The 23,715-nt window shown below is 36.5% G+C and overlaps 1 long non-coding RNA gene across 1 annotated transcript; it reads right to left on the bottom strand.

Moving 5' to 3' along the window:
- Positions 1–1,573: 1,573 nt before the first annotated feature.
- Positions 1,574–6,881, bottom strand: LOC122180501. Its single transcript, XR_006179111.1, has 3 exons — positions 6,749–6,881; positions 2,650–2,864; positions 1,574–1,702 (listed from the first exon to the last, which is right to left on the bottom strand). It is a non-coding gene; the product is annotated as an uncharacterized LOC122180501 (long non-coding RNA).
- Between the last annotated feature and the right edge of the window lie 16,834 nt (positions 6,882–23,715).

Here is a 23,715-nt window from a genome sequence, read left to right as displayed (position 1 = left end):
ATTCCCAAAACATAAACTGACATGTTAGCTAACAGTTATGAGAATATGATGAATTAAATTATTATTCCTACACTTTCTCTTAAAAACAGATTTTATCTATAATATTCCCTAGAAATTGTATTATATGCTTACTGAGAGCTTGCTTTCCCTGCGCATTCTTGGAACATGTGCAAAGAGTAAAATATCACAGAAAGTAATATTCATAAATTGATCACTCTGAAAGTAAAAGCTCCTATTTATTTCCGTGGAAACTACAACAGATACAACACTATTTGATAGAGCAAATACTCAGCTTCAAAACACTACTCCTCAGTACAGTCTCCACCATTAGTTATGCATTTTTGCTAGCAATGAATAAGATCCTGCATGCTTTGCCTCTGTACCGTGTAAGAATCTGACAGTGGAGGTGGCCCACTACTGTCACCACTACTGAAATGCACCACCCACATCACTGTGCTCACATCCGCTGCTTGGTTTCCATCAGTGCTCAGCGAGTGTTGATGAATGTTAGTGGGTGCAATTTTTTTCACATGGAGAAATTCAACATCACACTTTTGCTCCATATGCACTTCCATGTCAGACACCATTCCATCAGTCTGCCTCTCTGCTGCCATCTGTCACAAAGCAATAACTTGTAATTGAGTATTGTTGGGAAGGTTTGGTCTCTACTGCCACACCACCAACATCCACCTCTCATATTGTGGGCAAACATCATAAAATAGGAGGCATTACTTTCAGAGCAGCCCTCACACTTCTTTCAAATGAGTTGGACTATTTTACTTCCCGCAGTTGTTTGATAGCTGAATTTTTAGTTGCTATTGAAGGTAAGAAAAAAAATCACAAATTCTAGTATCAAAGTTTTATATATATATATACACTAATATATAGAGACACATAAATACACACACACACACTTTTAAAATAAATTGCCTTAACAAACTCTACTTCAAGAACTGCATGTACACGTGTGCAGTCCCTGACATAAGTCAACGCAAAGCATGCAAGCCATTGTTTAGTTCCTGAATCAGCTATAAGACAAAGATTATTTTTTTTTTAATCCTGGAGGTGATTTCAATGGCATTTATGCAAAACCAGTAAGCCTACACTTATGTGATCAGCCAAATCAGGCCTTTGCTTGGTTAAAAGTAAAATCCCTGTCTAATTCCTGTTCTCATTCTGAAGACAAGATTTATAAAACGTTATGCTGACAGTTGATCAGTGGTGTTTTTGAGATTATGCAGCATTTAACATGGCATGTATTTTCTAAGCCAGCTTCAAATCACCGAATATGAAAGAGAAAATAATGGCTGACTTATGCAGCAAAGAAAGACATTTTTCAATTTGAAAAATGAACATTTGCCTCATAACTAGTGTAGAATAAATGGAGTCTTTGAGGCATAGAAGGCACATATTGCATAGATCAGTTTTATTCAGAGATTGTATTTTCTGTGATGTTTTCAGCAAATTGCCTCATCTTTCCACTACGTACATATAAATCATATACACGCTTTCTTAATTATGGTAGGGAGTGGCATTATAAATCTCTCCTTTTCCCAAGATCTACAACCTCATAAAATCAGTATAATGCACATCATCTCTCTCGCGTAGCTGCTGGCACGTCATTTTATTCTCCTTCCGGCACAATCGACTACTCTGTGGGATATTTGTAGTAACAGTCATCAGTCTCTGTAGTGAAAGATGCCTGGAAAAAATATGGTAGTGTAACTACTAGATGCTATTTCATAACAATAAATCGTAAGGTTTTCCAAATATATACGATTTTCTTAACATTACTAAATTTGACTATGCCATTTAAAAAATTGTATACTGAGCTAGTGATACTGAAAATAAGACTATTCACAGAAAGTAAGTACAGTTATTTAACTTTAGGAGAATTCTCTCATCATAGACATCAAGAAAGAGAAAATTCTTTGCTTCCCATCAGAACAGTTTCCACCATTTTTCAGAAGAGGGAAGACAGAGCAACTTTGGACCTTCGTGACTGTCCAGTTAACTGGAAGTGCTTTATGGAAATGCTCCTTCCTGGTGAAACAGACACAGGCATAGAAGTTAACAGACCCAAATAAGGGAGAGCATAGAGCAGGGCTTTGAAGGGATGCCTTGTCACCGTTCCAAAGACAGGCTACTGGAAGTGACATCAGGCAAAACACTTGCATTTGGACAACAAGAAAAACAACAGTCCACACTGAGGATAACAGACCAGCACCAAGGGTCAGCAACAGGACGGGCTGACAGACCTCGTGCTTTGAGGAAGAGGTCCAGGTTCCTACCACTAATACTTCCAGGATTATGCAGTTATGAGACCCTAAACCAAAAGGCCTCCTTGTGTGTACATGGGTCTTAAAAGAGCCTCTACAAGACAACATTTTAAATGTGATATTTCCTCTCAAATACCTTGGACACCATTCTTTCATCTACTGTCCCAGTGCCACTGTTACTCTCAGAGGTATATAATATAGTGTATTTTAACGGAGCAGTGATTCAAACTGCAACATTAAAGACATGAAACAAAGCCTTGCTGGTAAGCAGATGCTAACAAAAGCCACAAAGATCCATCTGGAGTTTTCAGGGACTTACTGGCTCCTTTGACCATAATTTTTTGTTTTTCATTAATCACAAATTTCTTACCTTTACAGATATCAAATATCAAAGATGAAAGACTTCAGTCTACTGGTGATTCCTTACTTCATACTGCTGGTTTTGCAATTTTGCAATTATATTCTTGCTTCTGAACTTCACCCACGTTAGCACACTGATTTGTTCACCTCCTCTGTAAAGCCATCCAGTGAAACTTACAGACTTTGAAGGTTAAATTCCATTCCCCATTTCCTGCAACTCCAATTCTAGAATAAAAATAGAAAGTAATAAATATTGCGTAATAAACCTAAGCTGTAAATCCATAGCACATAAACTTGCAATGCTAGGTGGTATACAAGCAAGCCTGTCTATTAAGTCATATTTAACATGGATAAATGCCTATTTATCATGAACAAAATTCAGAAGTCTAGAAGTTAACTTGCTTTCCTGTGTTTTTGTTTTGTTTTGTTTTGTTTTTCTGGTTAACAAGTACTTTATTGATGTTTTCTTTATCATGGTAATTCCAGATGACTTACGTATAAGTTTTTGAAAGCTACTATTAGTTCAGCTTAAGTTTCTACCTGAACAGCTATTGCTTTTATAGTTTTTCCTGTTATGAAAATTATAGGGAAAAAAAAACACTTCTACATAATGTGGTAGTAGGCAAAACAGATAAATCCTGGAAGTTAAGACGGATGTGTAATATAAATTTGATTGCAGTTTCCCAGAGATGTTACCACATCAGAATTAGCCCAGATTGTGCAGAGTAATTGTACCTTACACCAAGGTACAAAGGAACAAAAGCTGCCTCTTTTGTATAGTAGTTGATTTCTATAAGATCAATTATGAAGAAAGTTCTCACAGAGACAGTAAGGCATGAAAATACGCACAGCTCCAAAGTCTCTAACACTTGGGTCCAAGCCATGCTTTGGAAATACGCTTCTAGTAAAAATACATTGTTTTGTTTTAACAGTTCAGCTTTGATTTCTAAAGCACGTAAATGCATTTCTGAGCTGAAACCTTAAGTCCAACATGTGTCTTTATAGGCACTGACATACTTCTAAAGAAAGGTCCTCTCTGCCTCAGAGAAAGAGTACAAAAATTCTGTTGAGAACTTCAGTTCAACATGGATGGTGCCCACAGAACTCTGCTGAGAAATGACAATTAAGTTATTTAAATTCCCTACAACGTATTAATGGACACATGCAAGAATTTACACATTTGCAATGACACAAAAAGTCCTATTATTCTAGAATACTCCCTTTTCATGTCCTACTTTTACTGCAGCTGAATTTATATTTGTATATATGTTATCTGGCATATTTGTTTTATCACACAAATCACCCTGCTAAGTACTGATGCTGTAGAAATTGAAATAATATGAAACTCATTCTTCCAAACTTCTCCATGATAAATATGAAACTCGATAAAATGATTCCTCTGCCTGACTTGGAATTTTATGCTCCCTCTAAGCATGACATATTCCACACCAATGAAGTCAATCAAATGTCATTGCTATTTTTCTTTTATTACCCAGGGCTGGTAGAGCAGCTTCAGTAAAAATAATTCATACCAACTGTTGCCAGTTAATGGAAATTCAAAGTCTTCAGACAGTGTTTTTTATTCCTAGTGCTTGAATTCTCAGGGAAACAGTGAAGTATAATTGATACCATATGCTTTTTATTGTTTTCTGCATGAAAGAATCATGATATTGAGTGGATCACTGAATTATGCTGTGGCATTGTGCCACATCATCAAACAGCAAGGTCACAAGCAATGAAGGTACAGTAATCACAATGGGACTAGCATATGTCATATCTTTGAATTGGAGGTTTATTTCAGTTTGTCTGAGTAAAACCAGACTAGGGAAAAAAAAAAAAAAAAACAAAACCAAACCACCCATAATTCCAAATAGTACATTACATTAGAGCGAGGTCAGTTGCTTTCACCACTTCAGAAACATTAATAACTTGGGCATATAAGAACAACTGCACCTACCATTATTTCAGGAATATCGCTGACATAGAGAAATAGTCTTTTCCTCCATACTTGCTCCTGCTATTATGTTACTAATTGTTTTGAACTTCTCTAATTGTTTTTGAATTTCTCTGCTTTATACTTCTGCTTCACAAAATCACATCTAAAGGAATATTTTTAGAAAATCTGAATTTTTTTTAGCTTTGGAAAAACATTTTTTATTTTGCTTGCAAATCTGGATCAGATTCAGTAATGGAAGCTTTAATCATTCTTTGACTCATCCTCCGATGCACCTCAACTTCTCCTGTATAATTTCAAGCTGAAAACTTGTTGGAAGCAAAACATCTTTGTGACATATGTCTCGCACTATGGAGAAACTAGGATCATATCATAGAATTAGAATTCCAGAACCAAGTGAGAGCCAAAACACTCTTGTGTGTTCACCACACATTACTGTTTTATTCCCAAGATCAAAATCCTTTCTAATAGCATATAAATTAAAAGTGTGTCTTAAAAAATACAAGGTCAGTTTTGTCAGATCCAAATATTACTTCATTCTTCTATAGTAAAACTGTAGTACAGAGTTTTTTTCAGCAGCTAAAACTCAAAAATTTTGTTCTGCCTATAACTCTATACATAGATGGCTAATTAAGACTTTTAATTACTTTATTTTAATGGAATTGTTTTATAGCATGCTGCTCATGAAAGCCCAGCAGAATACAATACAAAAAATGCAGACCACAGAATTTGAAATTAAATTAAAAACAACCCAACAGAATCTTAACCATTTCATTACATGACATTTCTTAATGTTTGCCACTATTTATAGAGTCGTTGAAGTGCTTCTAGTTTGGCCAGTGCTTTACATATATGAGGTAAATGTTTTTTTTCTTGGAAATCTTGCTTCTCATGTTTCTCATGACAGACAAGGAGCAGCATTACACAGGAAGAATTCAGGCTTCGGGAATATGTCTGGAGTTATAGCTGAACTGCTTACATAAATATTGCACATGCATTTCTAATCATCATACCAATTTTTCTTTTTAGTTTGATTTATAAATCTGCTTCTTTTTCTACCAGAATTACTAACAGAGGCTAAAGAATTAAAACTTTCATTTAACAGTTCACAGTGCCAATATTACCAACTACAGTGCAATTGACGTTTTTGTATCCAATAGTAGAACTACCTGAAGAGAAACAGGAAACAAGGCAGATTTTCTATTTCCATACTTCTCAGGCAGGAAATTTAATTTTTTGCCTTCTGGAAGGGTTTCAGTCATAAAGATTTTGGAAAGGACACAATGGTGGTATGACCTAATTTGATGGTTTTAAAGAGAGGAAACACTAAATGGTAGGGACTATATTATAATCCAACATCTTGGCCTTTGTTAGAGATAGAACAACTACTGCCCTGCCGTTTCAATGACTTTTTGGATGATCTTAGGATCTTTGCCATTGTGGCTCTTCCAGGTCTGCACAGGTACAGTGGAGGGAGACCCTAATTAGTCCTTTCTTCACATAACATAATAAATGGCAGTCTTGCTATTTTAATGTTCTCTCTACTTTTTCTCTCTGCTAAACACTCCCTTCTTAATAAATCAGTCAGCAATATTTAAAGATTAATTTGTATCAAATTATTACCGAACTTTTAATGGCAGGATTCTCCATAAAACTTCAGCCCTTTATCTGCTGTTTAGATCAGAATTAGAAAGTGCGAGTGATGAGACAAAAAATAATTCTAGCTCCTGTTCATCCTACATTTTTAGATTACATGAACTGACCTTGAAAATTGAGCTATGTTTTGATCAATGACCAGCTGCATCCGCCTCAGGATAACATCAATTATTTGCCCAGGCCTGGCAGTACACACTGAAGTGGTGTGAATTATTTTTGCTCCATCTTGAACCAACTCTGGCACATCCTGAGTTGTCTGTTTGAAATGTTCTTCACACACGGGCACAGGATATTTGCACAGCTGTGAATTTGGCATCCCTTCTTCCCTACCTAAAGACATATCCTACCGTTTGACCTCCGGAGGGAAAGGCAGGAGGACAGGACATAAGGTTAATTTCTAAAAACATTTAAGAGTGGTGCTGGGATTTGCTGACAGAAAGGAGATAGCTACAGAAAAGAACAAGGAATCCAGCATCTTCCATAACAAATGGGAACTTACCCTAGAAGTGTTGCCTTTTCCATTTACAGGATGCTCAGTGAAAGAATATTTAATTTCTTCTTGAAGATAGAGAAAAATATCTGAGAATTCTTTTTCTGATGAGAGAATCTGTGAGATTTATCCATTTGCCATCTCCACTGAGCAGTATTTGCTGCAAAACAAGATAGAAAAATACAAACCCTTTAGAGGGATTTACATGTATGAGGTGCAAATCAAATGTTTATGTACTAAATATGCATATGCACAAATATCTACCTTAATATGTTTATACACTCAGAGGATATTGCATATTTGTCTATATATTTTCTGGAATTGGTTATGAATGCAGGATTACCCTGGCAACCTCTCTCCACCCCCAATATTTACACATTCCTGGGTATTTGCCTAAGAGGATTTGGATGTTTTCAAAGACAGGGAATGCCTAGGTCTTTCTCAGCACATGGAAATAAGATGCATTTTTGCTGGAAATTGCTACATGGGAAAGGAAAGGACTGAGGAGGAATCTGAAGAATTAAACCTATGTAAGTTCAACTCCCTGTTGCAAATTCAGTGGAAGTTTTGATTTGTGTGTCCAATAATTTGCATGTATGTTAAACACATACTAACTTCAACCTTTAAAAAATTTATCGCAAATGTGCTTCTGTTTAAATGCTGTTAGATAAACAATAGCCAAAAAGTCACGACACCAACAAGTAATTAGAGATGATTACTATAGCCATGAAATGCTTTTGCCAGGAGCAAATGCATAAATATTCTTGGTGTTGTACCCTAGCATATCTTATGCAAAATGCCTGCCTTTAATATTTATTTAGACATGTGCAATGAGAGATGAAGCTATGGATTCTGTCAAATCCCCCTGAGGGGAATCAGATAGAGCCAACACATCAGGGTTTTCTTTTGATGCTGTATTCTGTAATGCTCTTTGTATGCATTGCCCAGCTCTACACATATAAGATTAGAAGCAAAACAGATCAACTCCGCAGCAGATGCCATGTGACTTGAGAGGTAGCAATGCGTTCCTTACTGCAATATCATTCCACATTTCCTGTATCCTTGAAAATTTTACTGTGGGGGAGGCATTAGCAGCAAAGATATGCAATGATGATGAAGCATCATTTTCAGAGTGCTTTCCACTTCTTCAGCTGTATTTTGGGGATTTACTCTAAGTGCCTATGCTAAATGTACTTTCAAGCCATAGGAATACTCTTTATTCCTGTACATCAGCATATACCCCTCTCACACATATCCTGCAGAGTATATTCCCACCTGCAACACAGAACCCATCTAGAATTGTTTCCACTGGCACCTGTTTCATTTTTAGATGTTTATATTCAACAAAATCACACAGACACACAAATAAAAAAGGGAGGAAGCATAAAGTTTAAACATAAATTATGCACAAGTTGTTCATTCTCCGAGTTGCATGGCTTGTGCAAACTCAGTTAAATGGTTTAATTAACAATATTTTTACTGGATACGTAAGGACTCTGATTTTTATTCATTCCAAAACAGAAGGCTTTTAGTGAAATATTGAAACTACTCTATCAGTTCTGTGAAAAGGGCCACATGTTTTCACTAGTCAGTACCATTAGTTCTATAGTCTCCACAAGCATATAAGTGGGTCAAAGAACACAAAAATCTCCTTTTCCCACTGTTGGTCAGTACATCACTGTACAGGTCACAAGTGCCTCATCCCAAAGATGCTCTATGTCCCTAATACATGACAAGTCATGAGTAGCTTAGACCTAGGATATGGATTATTTCAGTACTTAAGCATTAGTAGGGATTCTCACAGTGGATTGGTATAAATTACGAGTGAACTTTTTGTCCTTTTTTAAGAGGAGTGTGTTTCCTTGCTGGGCACTGCTTTACTTAGTTCACTTTAATGCAATTAATTCTCGGGAAGAAACAGCTCTGGTGAACATGGAGGAACTATTCCCAGAGACTGCAGCCACTGATAATGGACAAAGCTGTCACCAGAACAAGGAAGATTTAAATCACAGTCAGGACCCTGGGGACTCCCAGAGCAATACAAGCAGAGGATCATTGATAAAATAGGATCCTCCAATTCTAGCTTAGCCACATTACAGTGAAAATAATCTTGACAGCTCTTGTGTTAAACAGTTTATTAAACCTCAGGAAGGACCTACAGCTGAGGCTGGTTTGAACAAATGTGGATTTGGAATTCCGTTTTTTTTCCTGAATGAAGTAGAACATGATTATTTCCATAAGGACTAGTGAAAAAGGATTTGGATGTCAGAGCAGGTCATGTCCACTTCTGTAAGCCAAAAACCAGCCTGGGACTTGGGAACAGCATCCTCTGACAGAGACTCCACAACCTTCCCCAGGAATTTGCTTATGCAGAAAATGTAGATTTGTATATCAAAAGTAATTCAAAAGCCCATAGCCTTGAAACTAGGCTGGATTAGAATACACTAGAATACCAATGGGAAGATCAAATTTAATTTTGGCATCCAGAATCAAACTCTGCAGCAATAACAATTTTTTTTGGCTCTCATTTAGCTTGGTCAGTAGCACTGACTCTGCAATTGCATTTTTCACTAAGAAATAGCAATTATCCCTCCTTCTTTTATTCATATTTGTCACAGCACATTCTAGTCAAGTGCAGAAACTTTTTTTCTGATAAATGTGACAGAGCAAATCTGAAATTCAATGATCACTTCTTCCTCCCTTTAAAGGAAGTAGAAAAAAAATAAAATCCTGAAAGAGCAACATCTGTAAGCCCTAGACTCTTCCCCTCTTCATTTTTGTATCAAGAAATCTACTCACATAGATTAATAAATATACCATTATTAACAAAACAATATGAAAGAAACAGCTGAAATGCATGTTGTTATACATGTGGAAAGGGCAGAGAACAAAGGGAGAAGTTAGAAATCCAGTATCATATTAAAGAGAAACTCACTAATTACAGGCCCATTTTCCTTTCTTTTTGTGGGTTTAGAGTTTTGAGTCATATTTATAAACCCATAATACAAAATAATGCTGATAATAGTAGGAGAAATACTTCAATACTGGCCATGCACAAGGCAATTCAAAAACTCATCTAACTACAAAAATCTCAAAATAGATAGAATAGAAATCAAATCAAATCTGGGATTTCCAGCAAATAGCTTTCCTAGCTATGCATTACAAAAAGCAGCAAAAACTCATGGCTGTAATACCGCACTAACAGAATCCTGTGAATATAGAGAAAGGTCAACCAGGTTTCAAAAAACAGGAGTTAAAACCAATGTTTGAGGAATAACATATTTAACACCTGAAGCCTAATTATATGAATATTCTTCAACCGTTCGAACAAAGTTTGCCAGAAAAGTATGTGATAGCATTGAATAGTCCTTACAAGATCTTGTAGTCGAATGACATCATCCAAAACGCTTGCAGTGCCATGCAGAAAGACAGGTAGACAAAAATCTTGCCCCTTCCAGTAAAAACCTTGAGCACTTCATGGATGTTTATGTCCTTTCCTTTCAACCTCTCCTTGCAGAAACACACTGCATGTGCTTAATACATCCATATTGCTTTTTATGCTATAGAAGAAATATTGCAAGCATGCCCTTCAGGCAATCAGAATAGCTACAATCAATATCACAGCTAATATGAACTGACCGAGAAGAAACTGGAGACACATTTTCAGATGTCTTCTATACTTTACCCTTTCCTACTCACTTAGATGGACTCCCCAGCAACAACCTTTATTCATGTACTGTACAAATTACAATAATGTTTTTCAACCATGTATTGCAATGTCTAAGGGTGAATAAATTGTAGTGAGATGGAAAGGATAACAACTAGGACAAGGACAAGGGAATGTTGAACTGAAGAATACCTATAGACAAATAACAAGCCAAAGACTAGCTGTCATCTGCTTGCAAGCACCTGAGTTCTCAGCATTTATTTTACACTCAGCTTCTATACTACAAAATTATGAATGATGAGATTTTCAAAATGCGTGATTGCGATTATTCAGTCTCAACTTCTACTACACTCAAAAGCGCCTTTCTACTGTCCTTAATTGGAACATCCATCAGTCAACAAAGCATTTTTGAAAATCCCCAACCTGGAGACAGGAGGAAAGCACAGACCCCTATAGAGTCATTAAGAATTATTGAAAACATGCAAACTGTTTTGTCCCCAGCTCTTTAACGTGATATGTGAGGACGTCCCCAGGAGGCTAATCAAAGATTGAAGACTCCAGCTGTACAAAGGCATCCTCAAGAGCACAATACAGCTACACTTCGGCAACTGCGCCCTACCAGAGTGTGTGTAGTGTGTGTCTCACCAGCATTAGTGTGCATGTTTGAATCTGTTAAAATAAATTCAGTTGTTCATTTTTTCTTTTTCTGAATGGATGCAATTTGAAAGCAAGGGAGCAAAAAGCACTGGTGAAGCACTGAGAGACCAGAAAAGTCGAAAAGAGATGAAGTAGGAAAATAAACAGAGGGAAAACAAGCATCAGAGAAAGATCATGGAAGTAGTACTGAAATGTAGAGTCCCAGGATAGCCAGACATAGATCCTGAGGCAGGTCAGCCTACCTCTTTTGCAGCCATCCATCCTCACAATTGTCTTTCACATTTGCATTCACTTTCCATCTCACCTCACAAAGTGGAACAGCATCTGAGTGCTGCACAGTGGTAACAGGTGGCGATAATCCCACAGATTTCCTTGAAGATACTATGGGAAATGAAGTTTTCACTGCCTACCCTACGTTCCTAATGACAGAATGTGAACAGGGGACAACTGAGATGCAAGTACATGCTTCTGATTAGAGGGGAAATACTGCGCACTCTGCATGAAGGTTCCAGAATGAAAAATATCCTATGTCAATGTCTGCATCCTGCCCAACATCTCAGTGATACTGGTTCCTTAGCCAACTCATTTCAGTGGGCTTCCCAAGCAGAGGATGTATTTATGGACATCACAGAAAAATTGTCAGGTGTAGCCCAGAGCCAAAAAAGTTCCACTTAGTTATTCAGTGATAGACAGTTCTTACAAAGTCCAAAGGACAGTCTTTTTAGGTGCTCTTCATAATTTAAAACCATGCTCCTGAGTATCAAAAATCACAGACAAAACCTGTCATATCAAAATAGAATTTATAGCTAGACAGAAAATTTTCCTCTTCAGGTTAACACAATTTTGAGACATATCCTAAATGTTATCTTGCTTCACTAATAGCCAGTACTTAAAAAGAAAACAGAAATAGAATGGTAATGATGATTTTTCTCTTATGCAATATGACTAATAGCTAGTAAGTCCTGGTAGTTGATATTCCCATTTTTTTCTGTCCTCTTCTCATTGATCTTTAACTCACTAAACATGGGTAGTTTTCTAACAGACACAATATCAATCTTTTAATCATTTGTGCAATATTAAATACAGTGCAATGCCTTAAAAAGGAATGTGATCTCTAGACTTTGTCTTCATTTACTATTATTGTAATGCTGTTCCAATAAGAAAACATTGACAAAAAGTAAGATTTGAGTTCCACTGTGTCTGAAAGAATTACAAAATTATTTGTGACAGAAGCTATCATTAGCTGAGCTTCTAAAAGCATTTTAGTTGTTTGGCTATAATTTCACGAAGATCTTAGCATATGTGACCAGTACCATTTTTCTTTCTCATTCCACATTGTTTACAAAAAAATTGTTTCATAAAAACACATTATTTTAACAGATATTTAATACATGGGCTTCACCAAATGATATTACCAGATCCATAAATGTAATGTATTTGATCATGAAGGTAAATAAACAAACAAGCAAAATACCCCCAATAGTTTGCAACTGTCCCACTGATATTAATCCTTCTTAAGTCCAAACCTCATGCTAAGCGGCATAAGGTCAGAGTGGCTGCAACACAATGTGCAATTTCTATATGATGCTAAAGTCCAAAAAATTGACATTACCTTGTTTTTAATGCTTTTTTTCCAGACCATAGATGTGGATACAGGATGCATGTCACTTGGTTTCATTTCTCTGTTCCAGTTTACTTTGCTTCTTGCTTCACATACAAAGTATATTCAGTTTTTCAAGGTTTTCTGCATATTACATCACTTTCACAAGTGACTTCATCACCTTGCACCACTAATTCAAAAGATTAGTGACATTTGCTTGATATTTCTTTGAACTTACTTCTACTAAGGAATGGACTGTTGAACAGAAGTTCACCCTCCTGAAAAAATAACCGAAAATAAGCATTGGTATCTGTTAAAAACATTTGCATCAGCAGGCAATCTTCTGTTACAATAGTGAATTACTTTTGATAACAAAAAAAGCTTTGATCAAACCTTTAGGCTCCGTGGAAATACATTCACCCCTATTGTCTTATTCAGTTCCAGTGGCTCAGCTACTTCACCTTCAATTACTGCAGCCCAAATTTGATAGAATGCATAATAAAGTAGCTACAGTAAATTGTTCAGAACTGAGTATACATGATTCCAAAGCATTCCCAACTGAACTTGAGTATATAACACATCCAGTAGCTGACAGTTCTCAAACAATATTTTGCACTGAAAATACCTTTGTTTTCTTTTGAACTTCTGAAAAAATCATCTCTTCATTAGGAGAAAAAAATAAACCATGCAACCGTTTTTTCTTTTCCAATTTCTAAGCTGCCCCAGCGTGGCAAACATTTAGGTTTTTCTTTTCTTATTCAGATTAAATGGAGAAACACAAGAATGAACAAAGGACTAGACAAAAACAAAACAAAACAAAACAAAACAAAACAAAAAAACATATAAAGGAAGTGAGTGCAGTGCAAAAAAGATGCAAGTTTTTTAACTGAAAATTGTCTCTATCCTGTCTGGGTGTTAAGATACTGTTTGGTCTGCAGTGTCACAAGTCATGGTTCATAAACAGACTCAGGGTTCATTCTTTGCTATTCTGGGCCTCAGAGCCTTGAATTATAAATCCAGCATTTCCAAGGAGAAAGACAGCCACTCAGAATAGGACCCACAAAAATCATCTTTTGAAGATGCTGATGAATCTGCCTCCCTCCCACTCCAGAGAGGCACATTCCAGGTTGCAGCAAACTCCTCCACTGTACGCCAGTGCTATGCAAAAAAGGAAAACCAGAGGAAAAAGCGCCATCTGATTTTCCTAAATTCAGTGTGTGAGCTCCATTCACTGAATCAGTGCATCATCAGAGGTGAACTCCCTGTACCTGTTCTAAGCGAAAGTGGCAGACACTGCTGTGATTAACATAGAGCTTTTTTTGTGTTAGTTACATTGCAGGGAAATGAGCATGCAAGAGACATAGGAAGTTACAAGCCAAACACAGGCATCCGACAGGTTGGAAGCAAGAGACAAATGATCAGTCCCGTCATGCGCAATGGTGCCTTCTGCAAGGAAAGAGTTGCAAAACTCGACTTATTTCTGGAATGGTATTACTAACAACTATCATCCTTCCAGGCTTAGGAAGCAATTGAACAGGACTTCAGTACATCACTAGAGCATGACGGTAAATCTAATATAATTCCTTTTTAGATTTAAATGAACAACCAGCCATATATGTGCAATTAAAAATATCCATGTTTGCTGCCTTTACTAATCTTTTTTATTTAATAGTTTTTGTTTACTAGGTATATGTAGGTTATACATTCTGCAAACAGGTAATCAAATCATCTCCAAGGTACAAATAATTTTTGCCACACACATATTCAACTATGACTTGTTCAGGTTCATATAAGCATACTTGAGCAAGAAATAATGTTGAAACTTGCTTCTTCAAAACCAAAGTATGAACAAGTTATGACTGAGGTAGTGGTGTAAGCTCTGGTGAGTCTTTTTACAGAATGATAATGAAATAATAATAATAAAAGACATTAATTTTATAGGAAGAAGAAATATTTTTTTATTGCTAACAAAATGTTCATTCCCTATTATTCCACAAGAATTTCACATCAGATTGCACTGGAAATATCAGTGAATTCAGAAATAGCTACTTGTGTTAGGATCTTTCTTTTCAAGTTGAAGTGTTGATATGTCAGCTCATAAGTGCAGAAGGGAAAAAAAAGAAGACATTTATTTCTTGGCATACTTGAAAAATATTTAACTCGGAGATCTTCTCTGCTACATTGCAACAAAAGAAATGGCAGACGAGTCTTTGGCCTGAGTGAGGTCAGACCTTCACAAATGTTTCTTGTCACATGTGGTTTCTCACAAGAAGGGCTAAAGACCACTTTTATTCTTACATCTGCGCAGTACAAGATAGGGAATGTCCTCTACACTTTACTGAAAAACAGAGGACAAACAAGAAAGTAGAAGGCAAATAGTTTAATCTCAACAAACTTCTAAATAAAATATTTTCCCTTTCATCTCTTTAAAGAGGCATGCATCTTTCATCTACTGCATTTCACAAAATGTTATATTGAGAATTAAAGGTAGCAGTGCATGCGTCAGCTAAAATTAAGTGTCATGTCAGTTCAAGATTTTGGCACAAAATAATACTATATATACTGTTATCCTATAAATACAAGTCAGCTTGGAAATTGGCCAATGCTGCACCATTTAATATACAGTTTGCATATCATCACATAGTTTAAATATAAAGATTTATTTTTTTTTTTTTCACATGGGGAAAATAAAATTAAGGAAAAAATAATTACGAAAACATAGCCCAATTTTAAGTTAACCTCAAATCCAAAGAATCACCCCCAGGCAACCATAAATTATGTGTGTCCTCATTCAATTGAAAAGCCACTGCTACAAGAAGGGATGGAGGAGGTGGGAGAGTTCTGCTGATCAAATAAACCACAATAACTTAATGCTTGCTTAGTATTACAGAGTTTATTTGAGCAAATAACGTAGGCTGAGAATGTTGCTTCAGCTCCATGGTATATGGCAATTAAAACCATGTGATGTGCTTTCTCATCATCTACTCTTAAGTCCTGATGGCAGAAAATATCAAATGCCAAAGTAATGCCTGAGAAAATGCAGGTCCTACGTGCCCCACACTTCTCCACTGAAGGCCAACCAAGCTAAAGAACATCTTCTTTATACCAAGGCTGATCTTCACCAGATGGCTATTAATTTGAATAATAACAAAGGAAACTATGATGAGGATGTGCCTCACAATTCAGTTCAGTGCATAAAAGAAATTTAAAGTTTACAGCTCAAGCAGTTTTCTAAAACAAGCCAGTACACCACTCTCTGACCCTCTTCTTCCATGAAAAGAAAAAAAATACAATTTGAAGCACGGTTGTTCTATTTACTATGAATTCATAAGTGGGTCGATCTCAGTCTGCTGGCAATGCTGAACAACTTTTTTTGGTCAGCAGTGTCTGTGTCCCGTCAGTGGGCCAGAGAAATAGATCTTCATCTAACTAAAAGTCAACATAACTCTCTTGAACTTCTGTGCATGTGTTTGTTTACACATCACCCACAGCAAAAGCTGAGAGTTTGCAATTCAGTTTTCTTATTTTTGAATCTTTAAATTTGATTTTCACCTATTTGCCTAGATGCAATTTCCTTGAATAACTTTATAACAAAATAAACTTCTACAGACAGTAACTCATCCTAAAAAAAATCTCTGATCTGAGAAGCCAGAAAATATCAGGGGAAAACTTTTAACACTGTTAACAAATGTTTCAGACTTGAATGCCAAAAGGTGGGTTCAGATCAGTGTTGGTACACTTGATTCTCAGGGGAATTTAACAATACTGAACATGGCAGACCTTATAAGAAACAGCTGATGAGTTTCTTCATTGACTGCTGAAATCTTGCTGAGTTTTGCATTTTGTTGTTCTACAGTGAGATATAACCAGAGAATACCATCTGAGAGAAATGAGCTTGTCTTGAACAAACACGCATTAAAATACTTGAACTATAGCTACATAAATAATGCCAAGTTCTACAAATTATTCTGCTTCCATGAATGTATTGGAACATGAGTTTGCCTATCACAACACGTTTTACTGCACTTATCTTTCAAGAGTCTAATTGGTAAACAAATTTCAAAGTTACATGCCTGACTAAGCAAGGAAGATGATTTTTGAATTACCTATAAATCCTAGTTGCAGAGCAATCATACCTTATCCAATGGGAAACAGAAACAGTGCCATGTGACATATCTGAAATTCAATGATCTCTGAAATTTCATATATTAGATTAACTGAAAAATGCAGCTGCAAATTCCAAGAAGAAAATATATGCAGCCTCATAGATGTACCTTCAGCGGATATGTACATTTGATTAAAAGAGTTACTCAATGTAGACTTTTTATTCAGCTGTAGTTAAAATGCAAATAGCCCGTGAAAATTTAGTTTGTTTTTCCACTTCCTGTGTTATGCAACGTACTCCAGTTACACAAGGCTGTTTTTTCAGCTGGATCACAGCATGGCAGCATTTGCAGACCAGTGCTGATGTTTCATTAATGATCTCCATAACAAGAAGATCATTGTTTTCTTTTATGTAAATGCTGGCTAAATTACAATCACATCCAAATTTACTACCTTCTTTTTTGGTGGCCCAGTATTAGAGAGAAGGTCATGCTTCCTACCAGTTAGGACACTTGAACAATATGTAGGCTATTTTTGGTGTGTGCTTAGTGATTAAAAACACCACATGGTTAATGAAGTCTGCCAGCAAAAGAGGAAATCTCAATTGTACATGTCAAAAGAGAAGAGGACCTGGTTTGCTAGGTGACATCCAATCTACTCAGTATAAAAATGTTTTTGTACAGCTGAACACTCATCTAAGGAATCAGATCTAATAACTCCCTCAGAATACTGTTCCAAATTCTAGCTTTCTACAGACTTCAGAGCATGGCCGAGACAATTCATTATTTAATTCCTCATTTATCATCATAAACTAGAAAATACTTTTCATCCCTTTTCTGAGCTACTGATCTTAAGTATAAGCTCGCCTGTTTGGGGCAGGTGCAAAACAGTGAAAAAAAAAAATACGAGACTCATCTGTGACTGAGAACAAGCAGAAGATCCCTTTAAACACATTAATAACCTTAAACAAAATTGTAGTTCTTAAGAGTATGATTTCCAATTGAAGTCAATGAGTTTTAAATTCACAGATCAGGAAATGACTTTTGCCAAATCAAAGTATTTCACTGTAGTAATGAATTGCTCTCACATTATGAAAAATCCCACTCTCCATAAGGTCTGACAGGAAAATGCTGACCATTCATGTAACATCCAGTCGTTGTTATACACTGAAAACAAGGTTTTCAGAACTTTGTCTCAATATGCGTATTCCAAGTCCCACTGCTTGGACACTATCACAAGCAGCCAGACTCAAGTGCTTTTCTGAATGAATTGAACTATGCTGACTGCCTCTACACACACAGCCCTGAAAGCATCAGAAAAACTCAGTTTAAACAAACAAACAAACAAAACAAAACCAACAGAACCTGAGCTGCCCAGTAAAATACTTACAGCATTCAGGGAACAGTGCCAGCCACACTGTGTCAAAGTTTAAAATACTTTATAAGACATGACAAAGATAACAGAAAATAGTTTTCTAAGAACCTTGAACTGAGTGTAGTTACTCATGTTATAACAAACTCCTATGTAAAGGAAGTGTTAACTTCTCTCTACAGAAAAAGCTCCTGACTTTCACTACTCCCAGTCACATTTTCCCAGGTTGTATCTTATCCCAGTAATCCACAGCAGTGCACAGCCACAGCAGTGAGATCTTGAGCAGGGATCAAGATCTGGCAGGTATTTCTAGAGGAAGACTACCATAAACATTGTGAAAAATATTGTTTCAAGTTGTGAAATCAGCAGGGAATCTCCACTCATTTTGTGCTTTCTTTCTTCTACTTGGAAGGAATATAGATGAGCACATCTTTCCAGATTTCTTGGAGAAAGATCTAAACACCAAGAACAAGCAAGCCAGGCAAGGAAAGGTTGAGAAGTTGACATGTAACAGCAATATCTAAGGGGAAAAGGCAAAGAAGAGAAAACTCTTCTAGGGAAACAGATTTTGCATCACACCTAATCCACTCCAGGAATTCTACTGAAGTAACAGAAAAGGTTTGGAGAAACTAAAAACACAACAGCAAAATATAACAGAGAAGCACTGGCGTTTGCTAGGACTTTAGCAACAACCAAAATTCCAGTTCTCTAGATTTCACATGCAATACCACTCTAACTTCCATGAAATGATGAGTTCTTTCTGAGTCTCATTTCCTTTAATCCCAGTCTCTTAGATATTGTTCCACCGGTTTACATAAAAAACAAGGGAAATCTACCTGAAATTGTACAAAATCTGGTTTCCCATAACCTTTCTGCTCATAGCCTAGGTTTACCCCAAAGTCTTTCACACAAAGGTGTACATACTTTTACTAAGACAGTAAGACACCAAATCCAAAATGTCCTGCAGATACTGTGAATCACTGCTGCTCTTCCTCCAGACTCAACAACAAGAACACTTGTGGCCTCTCTGGTATCAGCCAGCAAAAGCTATTTTAATAAAATCAGCAATCTGAGGCAGATAACAGAGTAGCAGTGGCAAATGGTGCAAATAGACTGAGCTGCAAGAAGAGGAAAAACCATTCTTTTATTGCAGATCTTTATGTCTTAATAGGTGGCAGGCTGTATTAAACTTCATTAAGATGGAAAGGATGGACGTGCCTTTCACTTAAGATAGTTGTATAAAGCTATTATAGTTGCGTCAGTCAGATTTACGAAACTACATATATATGTATGTATATATGTATATATGTATTTATACATACCAAAGCTATGCAGGTAGGAGTACTTCACTGCATATTTTTGAAGGCAGAAGTGCATCTGTGCATCTAAGAATAGCCTCAACAATAAAAAAAGCCAGACAGGAAGCCAGAGCAAGCATTGTGGGTGTGTGAAAAGGATGGTTCCAAGGAAGGATGTAATTACAGCTTTTTAGATTTTTATAATTACCTTTACAGAGAAATTCCTGGAAGTGCACCCAAATATGACTTTTTTTCCCCCTCAGAAATCTGGTACCTATTTTGTAAACAAGCAAGATCTCATTTGTGATTTTCTTTACATTGCCATTAGTTTCCTGTCTTGAAGTAAATAATTTGCAAAACCTCAAATTTTGTCTAGTTCTGCTAGAAAAAATTAACATTCTCTAGTAGTCTGCTGCTAGCATTTCTAGCAACAGCACTGCAATATCAGAGCAATAACAGTGATGTGGGGAAAAATTCCAGCCACTAATGATATAGATTTGATAATACAGCCAAAGTGAAGTTAAATAAATAAATAAATAAACTTCTTTTCAGTCAGCAATGCCAAGAGTACTTAGAAACTCAGAAGAGGGAAAAAAAAAAAAAAAAGAAGATTCAAAATAAAAAGGAGAAAAAAAAAACCACAACACACTACAACCTAGATAAAAAATAAATCAGGAGTTAGAGATTTTGCAAAAGGAAGCAAAGCACCATTTAAAGTGTTTCCAGAAGAAAAGGCTGGACAATGAGTTGCATGGAAAATATAAAGCACAGTTTGCAATGATAAATGGACTATATGCTGTCGGCCAATCTGAAGCGAAATCCAGAAAAGCTTGGAGCATGTCCAAAAAGGCATTTACGTTTCATACATCAACAAGACGGGAATTATTACTGACCAACCTCTGCAATGATACATTGAACAAGCCATCTCCATAGGCACTCCCAAATGTGCAATTTTGCCCATCTCTGCTTTCGCTACAAGTTTATTTGTGGGTATGCCAATACTGTAAGCCCACTACTCAGCAGAAAGATTTACGATTTCCAAGGCTGAACAAAAGCCCCTGTGATTATTTCTTTCTTGGCACATCTATGCTTCAATGCCCTTCGGAGTGGACACACATGGTAGTGCTTATTGATTGACGGCAGTGTCAGCACAAAATTATGAAGTATTTTAAGGAATGGACATTTATTTCTGAAGTCTTTGTTCCACAAAAGCAGATCTGTATATCACCTGAAAAGAACTTGTAGGAGCAGTTAAATCTATAAAACATTTTCATAGATGTTTCCAATTTGTCAAGTGTCCAGCAGTACTGCTATGCTGAGATTCTCTGAGGTTCGGCTACAAACCTGGTGACAGGGATGAAAATGATCAGGATACTACAGGCAGCGTTTCAGTACACATTCATTTACACCAGTGCGAAGTGTGCATTACCTATGATGCATTGTGGGGCTATAGATAATTAGACTATAATAGGTGGAGCCCCTCTGGCAAATGGGAGCTGTCTCTCCTCCCATGTTACTTCACGTGAAGATGAATACATCCACATTTCTCAGCTCTGTGCAGCATTTCCAGTTCTCTGCAGCTTTCACATCAGCCATTTGCAGCCACAGAGAAACTGATGTGTAGATGCAGGATGATTCAAACAGACACTGCCATGGAGTTTAGTGTAAAGAAGCTCATAATTAATTAGCATATTTATCTGTTTTCTCCTTAAGTCTATATCTACATGTCCATTCTGTCCTACTGCTCAACTACTACAAAGGTTGGGCAAAACAGATGCAACTATTGTGGTTCTTGGAGATCATAAGTATCTGCAGTTCCTATTCCAGTCAATGGATGGTAGAAGTATTTGGATTATCAGCACAAAGGACAATTAACTGCCTTATGCTTCAATTCTCACCTCCATAAAATGGGAGGAATTATTCTTTTTTCTTACAGTGCCAGCAGAATGTTAGAAGGAAACTGCTGGGATAGTATGATTATTCCTATTTCCCACAGACAACAGCGGTCTGTCATTATGCTGATTGCTTTATTCCGTTATCAGCTGACTAGCTGCACTTCCAATTAATGAAACAGACAGAGCAATGAGCTGGATGTCCTCAACACTCTTCACAGTTCTCCCCATATGACTATTTGTGCCACCTGTCTCATTACCCCTCCTTTTCTGTGAGCTGAGGACACATGTTCTGCTGCAACAAAAAAGAAGTAAAAATGTCAAAAAGGGAAGTGTAAGAAAGCATATGGCAATAGTAACAGAGATTCGAATACTACCTTCCTCTGCCTGATAATTACAAGGAAATGGTGGCAGATCTAAATCATGATTGGGTAGGAGTGGCTCTACCAGTAAATCTGGTAGCCCTAGCAAGCCCCATTCAGCAGTTCTTTTACTGCAAATTATTATTGCATAAAAGTGAAATTCTCTGGCCTCATTTCAGTAATGACTAAGGCAGGTTATTGTCTCTGGAAAAAAAAAAAAAAAAAATTGTTCAATGTGATAGAAGCAGCCACTGTCTACGAGAGAGAAAATTCTGTAGAAATATTCAGTTCTAATTGAGTTCTAATATTCTAGACTGAGTTTTGATTTTTCTCCTTGATAGCAAATAAAAAAAAAAAAAAGGGGGGGGGGGGGAAGGGGAGAGAAAAGGGCAACGGGTGGGAAGATACTTTGTAAAGGAGATTTTAGGAGCAGACAGTGGTAAGAATACACGTTGCTTTGGGCTGCCAGAATGCCTATTAAAACAGCCAGTCATTTGCTTGCATATAGACCCTCTGACTTTACTTTGGGTAAGACAAGTTTACATAAAACAAAGCACAGGGTGCAAGGTAGATCTAGTCCGATTGCATACGTTTTAGTTCTGGAATCTGCTGGGCATCTTAGAAATCCTGGTCTAAGGTCTAAAAGCATAACATGAATATAAGTAATTAAAACAATCAGCTAATTAGATTGACAAGTCAAAAACGGTACAAATCTGAAAAGCAGAAAACCTAATGGAACACACTCAGATATTCAAGTGCACTTTACATGCACAGCCCTTTGGTGGCTAATATACTGAACAGGAAACATCAATAGTTTGCAGAAACAGAATGCATAAAGAATTAGCTACTAAATAGAACTAACTGCTAGATTCTTACTTCCTGCCTTGTCAGTGACACTGTTACCTTCTAAAGCAACACTGGACAGCAATTAAATAGGGCTGTTATTCACCACTAACTTAACAAAGGAAAATAAATGAATGAGCTTTTCCAGGCTGCAGTAGTTCCAGATTGTCTCTCAAAGGGCTGCATCAATTACTGTCACTTATTTGTCAGCAGTATGACATGATTAATTGGTGAGATCCACATTTTTGCGTGCCTTACGTCACATGCAACTCTGTTTCCCCATCTGTTTTTATTGGTGTTACAGCCCAAAACGTTCCACACCATGTACCTTGTCAAAAATATAATAATGTCTCACAACGGACACAAGCTAAAACAACTTAAAACCCTACAGTTCACCTAGATGTGCTGAAAATAAAGATGTAAAGAGAAAAGATTGAAAGATTTAGTAGGATTTCAAGTGGAGATGAAAAAAAAAAGAGCAACAGACTTTAAGCCTTCTTCAGCAAAATGAGACTGTTATATTGGCAGAATAAAGGAATTTGTTGTCAGGACTAAAATATGTGCAAAAGTTTTTTTTCACTTCTTCAGAGAAAATAGCACTTTAAAAAAACCCCAAGGCATGTACAAAGTAAATTGTTACTTAGCAAGAACAAAATGTCAATGTCAAAAAATCCTGAACTTTCAGTTCCTCACATACTATTTAAGATGCTGTTTGAACATTCTCACAGAAGCCAGACCATGCATTGACATGTTCTCTTGGAGTCTTATGGTGAAGAAATACACATGTACATGATAGATAGAGGGTAAAAACAGTCTCATACATGTAATAAAGAGCAGTATAGAAGGAAAAAATATGCTAAATCATCAACTTATGGCTATAATAAAGTCAAAGCATATTTAATTTCTATGTAGGCTTTTGGTTTGCTTTGTTTTGTTTTGTTTTCCTGTCATCTGCAGAGATGAATGTATTTTAAAAAAAGAAGTAGCTAAACGTTATTTCCAGCCTAGTCTTGATAGTCATCAGGACATTTAATATATCTTGTGATATATTATCTTTCTGAGATCTTTTACTCAGAAATTGTGCCATTTTTAGAATCTTCCTTAAAACACTATTTTCTCTCTTACCTGGAAAAAAGGTGCAATATATGAAATCATTTTCAGCATCCAGAAGGCTGTTTTTAT

Source organism: Lagopus leucura, unplaced genomic scaffold, assembly GCF_019238085.1.
Source record: "Lagopus leucura isolate 7727_CA_CO unplaced genomic scaffold, USGS_WTPT01 Super-Scaffold_100004, whole genome shotgun sequence".
NCBI classification, from domain to species: domain Eukaryota; kingdom Metazoa; phylum Chordata; class Aves; order Galliformes; family Phasianidae; genus Lagopus; species Lagopus leucura.
Note: the sequence above shows the minus strand (reverse complement) of the source record. Positions and strands in the feature narration are given on the sequence as shown.